Source organism: Saccostrea cucullata, unplaced genomic scaffold (genome assembly GCF_032062105.1).
Source record: "Saccostrea cucullata isolate Sc308-1 unplaced genomic scaffold, CSIRO_AGI_Scuc_v1 ctg227, whole genome shotgun sequence".
Classification (NCBI taxonomy): Eukaryota; Metazoa; Mollusca; class Bivalvia; order Ostreida; family Ostreidae; genus Saccostrea; species Saccostrea cuccullata.
Genome location: NW_026925050.1, coordinates 169,024 through 176,851, shown reverse-complemented (window position 1 = coordinate 176,851; position 7,828 = coordinate 169,024). Strand labels below are relative to the sequence as shown.

General features: G+C 29.2%; 1 long non-coding RNA gene across 1 annotated transcript; it reads right to left on the bottom strand.

Moving 5' to 3' along the window:
- Positions 1 to 2,238: 2,238 nt before the first annotated feature.
- LOC134267925 (uncharacterized) lies at positions 2,239 to 5,090 on the bottom strand. Its single transcript, XR_009992255.1, has 3 exons — positions 4,868 to 5,090; positions 4,604 to 4,769; positions 2,239 to 2,614 (listed from the first exon to the last, which is right to left on the bottom strand). It is a non-coding gene; the product is annotated as an uncharacterized LOC134267925 (long non-coding RNA).
- Between the last annotated feature and the right edge of the window lie 2,738 nt (positions 5,091 to 7,828).

The following is a 7,828-nucleotide window of genomic DNA, read 5'->3' as shown; positions in this document are numbered from 1 at the left end:
GTCAACTTCAGAGTACTTGTGTGTACAATCAGAATGTGTTTTAACAAAATGATATTGCAAATGATCAATAAACAAGTAAGTAAATTTACGAGTTCCATTTTTATTGAAAATGCAGCTGTTCATAATATCAAAAAGCCTCGACCTTAATTATCGTGGGGAATGGTTGTGTATAAAGTTGAAAAGTCGTAAGTTTTTAATCTGTTGATTTTGGTTAAATCTTGTGATTTCAAATTTTCTAAAAGTTCTTTTGAATTTTTGAATATCCACATCTATTTCACATCACTTCTTGAATCAAAGTAACTCTTTATTCAACATTTTAACATAAAATATCACATCAATATTTCCATATGTTACCACTTTTTGTTTCAAAATTCCCAACAGGACCCTGTACCAGGCCCTGACCTCGAGATATTGAAACATCTTAAACTTTAATCAAAATGTTTATATTGTATTAAAATTTTGTAGAAGTCATTCATCCCTAAATTATATTACTGTATTATTCAAATCTTCAAATTTAGAGAATAATTCAATAATTAATATACATTTTACAGGCAAATGAAAATTTGACTTCAGTTTGAGTCTCACAATCCTGGGGTCTATTTTTTAGAAACAGCCCTTTGCCTTGCCTAGCCACAAAAACAGAGCAGCTCAAGTATTTTCTGTATTTAGTGCATAAGCATGACTGTAAAGTGCAAGTCAATAATGGCATTTCTCATCGCTGTGACTGGTCTCTATGTTTCTTTGTGCAGAGTTACTCTCTGAAATTTAAAATTATGAAAGATATGTTCCAAAGACAAAAGTCTCATACGTAAATGTTAAAGTAATTTTTCTCAATTACATTTATGGTAACAATTTACTATTTTAAAAGATTTCAAATATCTTCATCATCTTTTCTTTGTGCGTGATTTCCTTATACAACATTGTCCTTTTTCGGTGCCACATTTTGACAAAACCAATACGAGTATGGTAAACAAGTAGAGAACATAGAAATATTTTCATCTTCAAAGAAATATAAAAATTTCAAATGAAAAGTATCCAAGAAAGCTCGATTAATTCAATTTGTTTATACCTATAATGAATTCAAATAGTATTAATATCAAGCCATTTATTGACGAAGTCTCTTTTAATGCATGATTTAAAAGGACATGTGCCTTTAACATGAGATATTTCATGCATATTAGGGTTGTCTTTTCCTGAATGAAAGTTATGCTTGGTGGATACAAATTATGTAAAACAATTACTATTTTGCATTTTTCATTTATTAAACATGACTTTCATTAAATTAACATATAAGCAAACATCAATATATGCTATCTCTGAAATCTACATGTAATTAAATATAAAATATTACCCACATCATTTTTGCATGAGCCTAAATGTAAGGAATAAAAGGCAGAAAAACATTTGAACATATATTTGTATGAAATGATTCAATTTAATTCAGACATTCGCACTTGACGCAATTCTTGAATTTTTGTTGGCTAATTTAGAAGAATTATAGACTTAAGGTGATACAACTATGTCAATATAAATTTTAAAAAACATTAACAATGCATGACTGTGTCAATTGATCCATACAATCCTTGTACAGTTTTTATTGCTATGGCAACAAAGAATGAATAAATGTAAATATAATCATTAATATTCTCAATAAAGATAAAACTAAATAGTCTGGGAGAATACTGACAAATAAGCTGAAGTTCACAAGATGAAACTCTGCATTTATTGAACTAAATGGTGACTGAAGGTCTACTTAAACGTGACTGAATGACTGATATCTGTGACCTTTCCATGAACATTTAGTCAGTAGACAGTACAATTAGTACACTATATGTAGTGAAAATTCATTCTGTGTTTATCTACAATAAATCTTATATTCAAATCTGTTTAATGTACAAAACATGAAATATTTTATTGATTATCCTACACGTTTTTTAATGAAATATATTTCGTATATATTCACGTTGTCGTACATGATAATATATAATTTGTTAGTATTTCAAGATTGAAATCTGTAATCATTTCGTCTTAGAATCATTGTCTGGTGTTACTTACATGTATTGCAAATGAAAAATAAAGATGATTAAATAAATGATTTCCTTTTTTAGCTATATTCCATAACAACTTTTTTTTATTTAACTGATTTTCCTGCTTCTCGGTTTTTGCTAAAGAAAAAAAATATTATTTTGATTTGTATTGATTTGTAAACTTTTATCAAACGCAGGGACAATTAAGCCAAAATGAGCAGATTTTGAAATGCCAACTGTATGTCCGTTGCATAAAAGAGGCGTACCTGTACTTTATGCATTTTAATATAAAAATGATAAGCAATTAAAACGTATCTGACAGCATGATCTGTCAAACTCCCAAACAATAAATACATACTTAAAACACGGTATTACTTTTACAAGCCCTTGAGATTTCTTCAATGAGTGAAGTTTCTTTTTAAATACTGTGTTTGTCGTATATTTCATTTTGGACGATAGTGAAGGAGAAATAACTGTCATTTTCTTTCAGAATCTTAGGAGTGAATAAAGCTGATTTAGGAAGAGTTCTTGGTTCATCGGTCTATTTCAACATATCATTCCTTATCGCCACAGGATGAGAAGAAAATCTGAAAATTAAGATAATTAAAGATTAATACATGTATCTCTTTAAATTGAAGGTTTGTATCAAAACAACATGCATTCATATATGAATGTGTGTTGAATGGAAGTATGTGTTGAATAGTAATTTATATTGAAATTCCAAAATATATGGAGGAATGATTACCTTTGTTATACCTTTGTTATAAAATAGTAGTACAAAATCACACAATAAAAACATAAAAGTAAATACAACGGGAATTTTTTTTAAGTTAAATATTTGAAAGAGTAAGTTTCAAATGCATGCGCATCAATGTAGGTCTATACATCATCAAAACGATTTAAATTTGGAATATTTAAATTCAACATCATACTATTCTTAAATTCTTTGTCATTATTTTTAATTCTATAAAAAAATCGTAGTGGATTATATCTATATTATACATTTATTATATAATTATTATTAACCGCATCCATTTCCAATCTTAAACTGAACATAAACAAATGAGGTATATTTTTATGTCCAAATTAAGCGCAAATATTTCTATTCTTTCAGATTATTATTTCACACGAAATACCAGTGTTATTATAAGTAACGTATACTAAAGAAAAAGGTCAATATGCAAGACAAATTACTAGTACTCTAAGAAGGACAGTCATATTGCACGAATTCAAAATCGAGAAGCACGTCATTTCAATAAAAAAAAAGTGCGTGGAAAAGAGTCAGTGTCAGCTAGAACTATTCGTAAATGAAATGTCTGAAATAAGCTTTTGGATTTATATATTTACATTTATAGCCTATAAATAGTACCTATATAATCTATACAAACGCATATATTTAATAACATTACAAATTCAACGGATTTAAAGCTGTATTCACCGGAGGGTCAATGCCCGTGCAGCGGCATTGTGAAGTCACAATCGACACTTCAAACATCGTTGGAAACAATGGTTGCAATGGCCAGAACCAGCTATGTATTTGAGATATTTTCTAAACTTTTAAATGTCTCATGGAAAAACTTAGAAAGGAAAAAACAGTATTACAAATTGTAATCTTGACTCTTTTTGTTTTAAATTTCAGCGAATAAAGTTTGTGAAGGAAAATGCTTTAAACTCAAACTCAGACTATATAATTATACAATTATGGGCTCTTTAGGTGGTAAATATGTACTGTTATTCACCAGAAAAATATTAATATTGACTTCAGCTTCGTCTTAGTCAATATTTATCGTCTCAGTCAATATTTATATTTTTTTAGTGAAAACAAACCATATTCACCACCAAAAGGTTCCATAATTGTATAATACTTAGTTTTTCTGTGTTTTTCAAATAAGACAACTGTGAAATTAATTCGAAACCTACTTTTGTGTTTACTCATGCATAGTAATATATACAAGGTGAAACTTGTGCAAAGTGACGTTACAAAGAGGGAGATATTAAAAATGTTATGCAACGTCACCGAAAAAATATTTATTGAGAATATTTTTGGATATTTTAACATGCAAAATGTAATATAAGGAATGTTTTAAAGTATAGTGTGATTATTGGTGTGTAAATCACACAGAGTTGCACGTAGGAAAATTTTTCATCAAGCACTAGCTTATGCTGAGTCGAGAAAAGGCTGGCATTCTTTTTTTTAAAGATGGCCAATTAAATAACATGAATTGATATCACTGGAATTTTACACATCAAATTCAATTCAAATTTTCCACAAATGGATTTGCAAGTACGTGCATTTTAAACTATCATTTATAAATGTTAAATCAAAACCCTAAATGAAATTATGTATACCACAGCCAATAGCATTGAAAAAATCTTAATGCCTTTTATGCAAGCTCATTGCTGCAAGTAATGATAAAAAGGCTTTCATGCTGCCTAATGCATACTAAATTTTATGATTGTTTAAATTATATAATGATAAGTATTTTCTTTGTGCTGACGTTGACTTGAGTTAAAGTAATTTGCATTTACACTTATGAAACTCTAGATTGTGGTTTTGTGTGGTTTTGTGTTCTTACTTGTAAATTGGAACATCGGCTACTTTTTTCCTCTGTAAAATAGATCTGGTAAATTATAGAGTGAATCCACAGTTCCTAAGTTTCTTTTTTGTGTCTGATGATGCGATTGGGGAAGTCGTTGATTTAAAAGTCTTAGAAGGCGCACCGCTGAAAGCACAATACGTTCCTGGAAAATGATATACATGTACATGTATATAGAAGTGTTTAAGCCATGACATGGGCATTTAATACCAAATAAATCATCATAGCATGGCATAAATTTACCTCTTGTTCTGTTGTTTGTTTTTCTTTTTCGTATGATACGGTTAGACAGACAGACGAAGTGAAGAGGCATACACTACAGAAAAACCACGTGATCTGGCTAACAGTCGCCATTCCCCTCCCTAAAGAAATTAAAGCAATTCTAAAATGGGAGGCTTCTCATAAAAATGAAAATAGGAATAAGGGATATTTACTCTTTCATGGCACTTAATCCCAACTTGTTGCTGATATTCAGGACTGCTTTAACTCGTTCTGCTTCCGATGTGTATTATTTCAATGAACAGTTTAGCATGTTGACTTTAATTTATCTCCATATTTCTTTGGAGAGATTTACAACCATATATTTCATTTGAAAGAGTTCAGAAATTGCGTAATATTTAATCATTGTCATAATATTCACACTATAACTTTAGACAATGCTTGAAATTAAACGGTGGGAACCGTCAAGGATAAAATACGTAAGTGTTTAGTTTTTACTCACTATAATACATATATAATTATAATACTTTGGTGTGAAACCATCACTAAGAAGTTGAGAATATTAACCTACAATGTAAACAATTCTGTATCATTGGATCTCACTACGACATCAAAACTTATCGGATTATCATTATCGTGCTGATATTATTCAATGTCACGCCTTTGTCATGTAGTATTCCGAAGAACAGAAGTCTCTTTTATCTTGAATAAAAAGCATTTAATATGTTTTCATTAAAACGGGTACACAAGATACGCTAAAAGCTTTGCATTTTTTCTAAACATGGACATTTTATACATCAAAGCCGTTTTTTTAATATATAAAAGTCACTCGTTTCAAAGAATATGCTGTATAGATTGTATTATATTTTGGGGTTTTATTTTGATGAATATTAATTTTTTTTAAAATTCTTTATGGTAATTTTATATTTTGTGTGAATTTTAAATTTTATACTGAAAGAAATATGGAGAAATCAACCTGGAAATTTTCAAAAATCCATAAAACAATACATTCGGAAGCAGAGCAGATGGGGACTTCTAAAATATCAGAGGTAGGAATCAAGTGTCATGAAGAAGTAAGCATCCCGTGTCGACCAGTCACACTGACCGTGTTCCCTATCATGAGCGGGAATAAAATTTAAAGAGTCTCTACTCTAGATAAGAACACCCGACAAGACAGCCAATGACATTAAAGACACAGTGACATACGTCGTTACTGATTAAAAAGAATTTGGACAATTACAAATAATGAAGGTTCCTCTTTCATCATTGTGACAATTTTATATTTAAAAAAACAATTGTCTTAAATTTGCTGACTAGTCCATACTCTGGTTTTATGTAAAGGTTTTTTTTAATATATAAAGTATGAAGATAATGAACAATTTGATCAAGTTTCAAACTCCATTATAGCAATACAGATAGGGAGCACAGCAAGCATGAAGAAAAAAATAGCGATTACAACTTAATTTCATTCAAATGTTAGCGGAAATCGTACTTTGCTTTTCATTCTAATCTGATATAGTCAATGAAATATCACAGGGCTCTTGTAGAAAGCAACAAAACTATTTTTAAATATATATATTAACATGTACCATTTTTATTTTTAGGACAATACTCAAGCAAAATATTTATGAAGTTTAAATGGTCGATGGACTGATCAATTTTAACATATTCATCAATTTATTTTTCAAAATATAAAATAATTCTTAAATGTCTGTTTTTATTTAATAGAAAGAACAAAATAATAACTATTTGCTGCCTGAAAAGCAAAAAAAAAAAAAAAAAAAAAAAAAAAAAGCAACAAGACACCAAAGATTGTGTCGTGGCGATGCTTGTAAAGAGCCTACCTGAGAAAGATCTGTCGACAGTCGTGTTGGTTGCCTTCTAATGCTGCAATGCAGTGCTTGTAGCCGATAAATAAGCAATCGCCTCCGAGGTCACATATACCAAGTTTATACCTACGGTATATTGACTGACAGCAACTCTAAGCAGCATACATTATCAACATTTGGGAGTTATACACGATTTTCGTCATAGACTGTGTTGATTGCGATAAGTGGTTTCTCGAGCAAATTAACAACTCTCTAATGTTCACCGTTGGATTGGTAAATAAATCTAATTAAATACTGAAACTTACGTCAGTTTATTTTCAAAAACAATAATTTGTTTTGTCTGATTTGATGAATATGATAAATACAATATCGTTGAACTTTATAAAAAAAAAGTACGCATAGAATCATGAACTTTCATTTTCAGGCATAAAATCTAAATTTCTTTTCATCATCAAAGATCAAAGTTAACCAATGTACGTGATATAACATTCATACCGAAACAGCACTTATTTCTTCAATGATAAAACATTTTAATCATTTTTTATAATTGAATTCTCCTTTTAAAAATATCCATTTCATAATATGAAATTTAAATCTATTTTTTGATGCTTACAGTCAAAATATTTTTTTCTGTTTCTGAAATGATTTTTCTTCAACAACCATATCTAAAAAAAAAAAAATAATTGCAAAATGTAATTTTAACATCATCTACGCAATTACGATAAAATGTACATGTGATTATAATCATCACTCTATAAGACAAAACACCTTGCATTTGAACTTTAAAATGACACATTTTATCTTTTTTATCTTCTTTTACATGTTTTTTACGTGGTAAATTAAAAAAATTAAATTTAGAATAGTATAAATTCAAACTTGCCCCAGTTTTAAAGGAATAAAATGATATTAACACTTGTATTAAATTTAATGCTTATTCAGAATATATTTACACGTAATTCTCTTGATCTCTAGTTATGAAAATCTTTTTTTCTGGATGAGAAATATGCATTCATTAGAGACAAAACGTAAAGATTACTGTAATTTGGTGAAGAGATAGTATGTTTTCCAGAAAATTATGGTATGCCACTCTGTCTTGTTCATGACCTCCACAATTTATACTGAAGGTCGAAGCTCTCGGGAATTTGTTCAGAGCAAT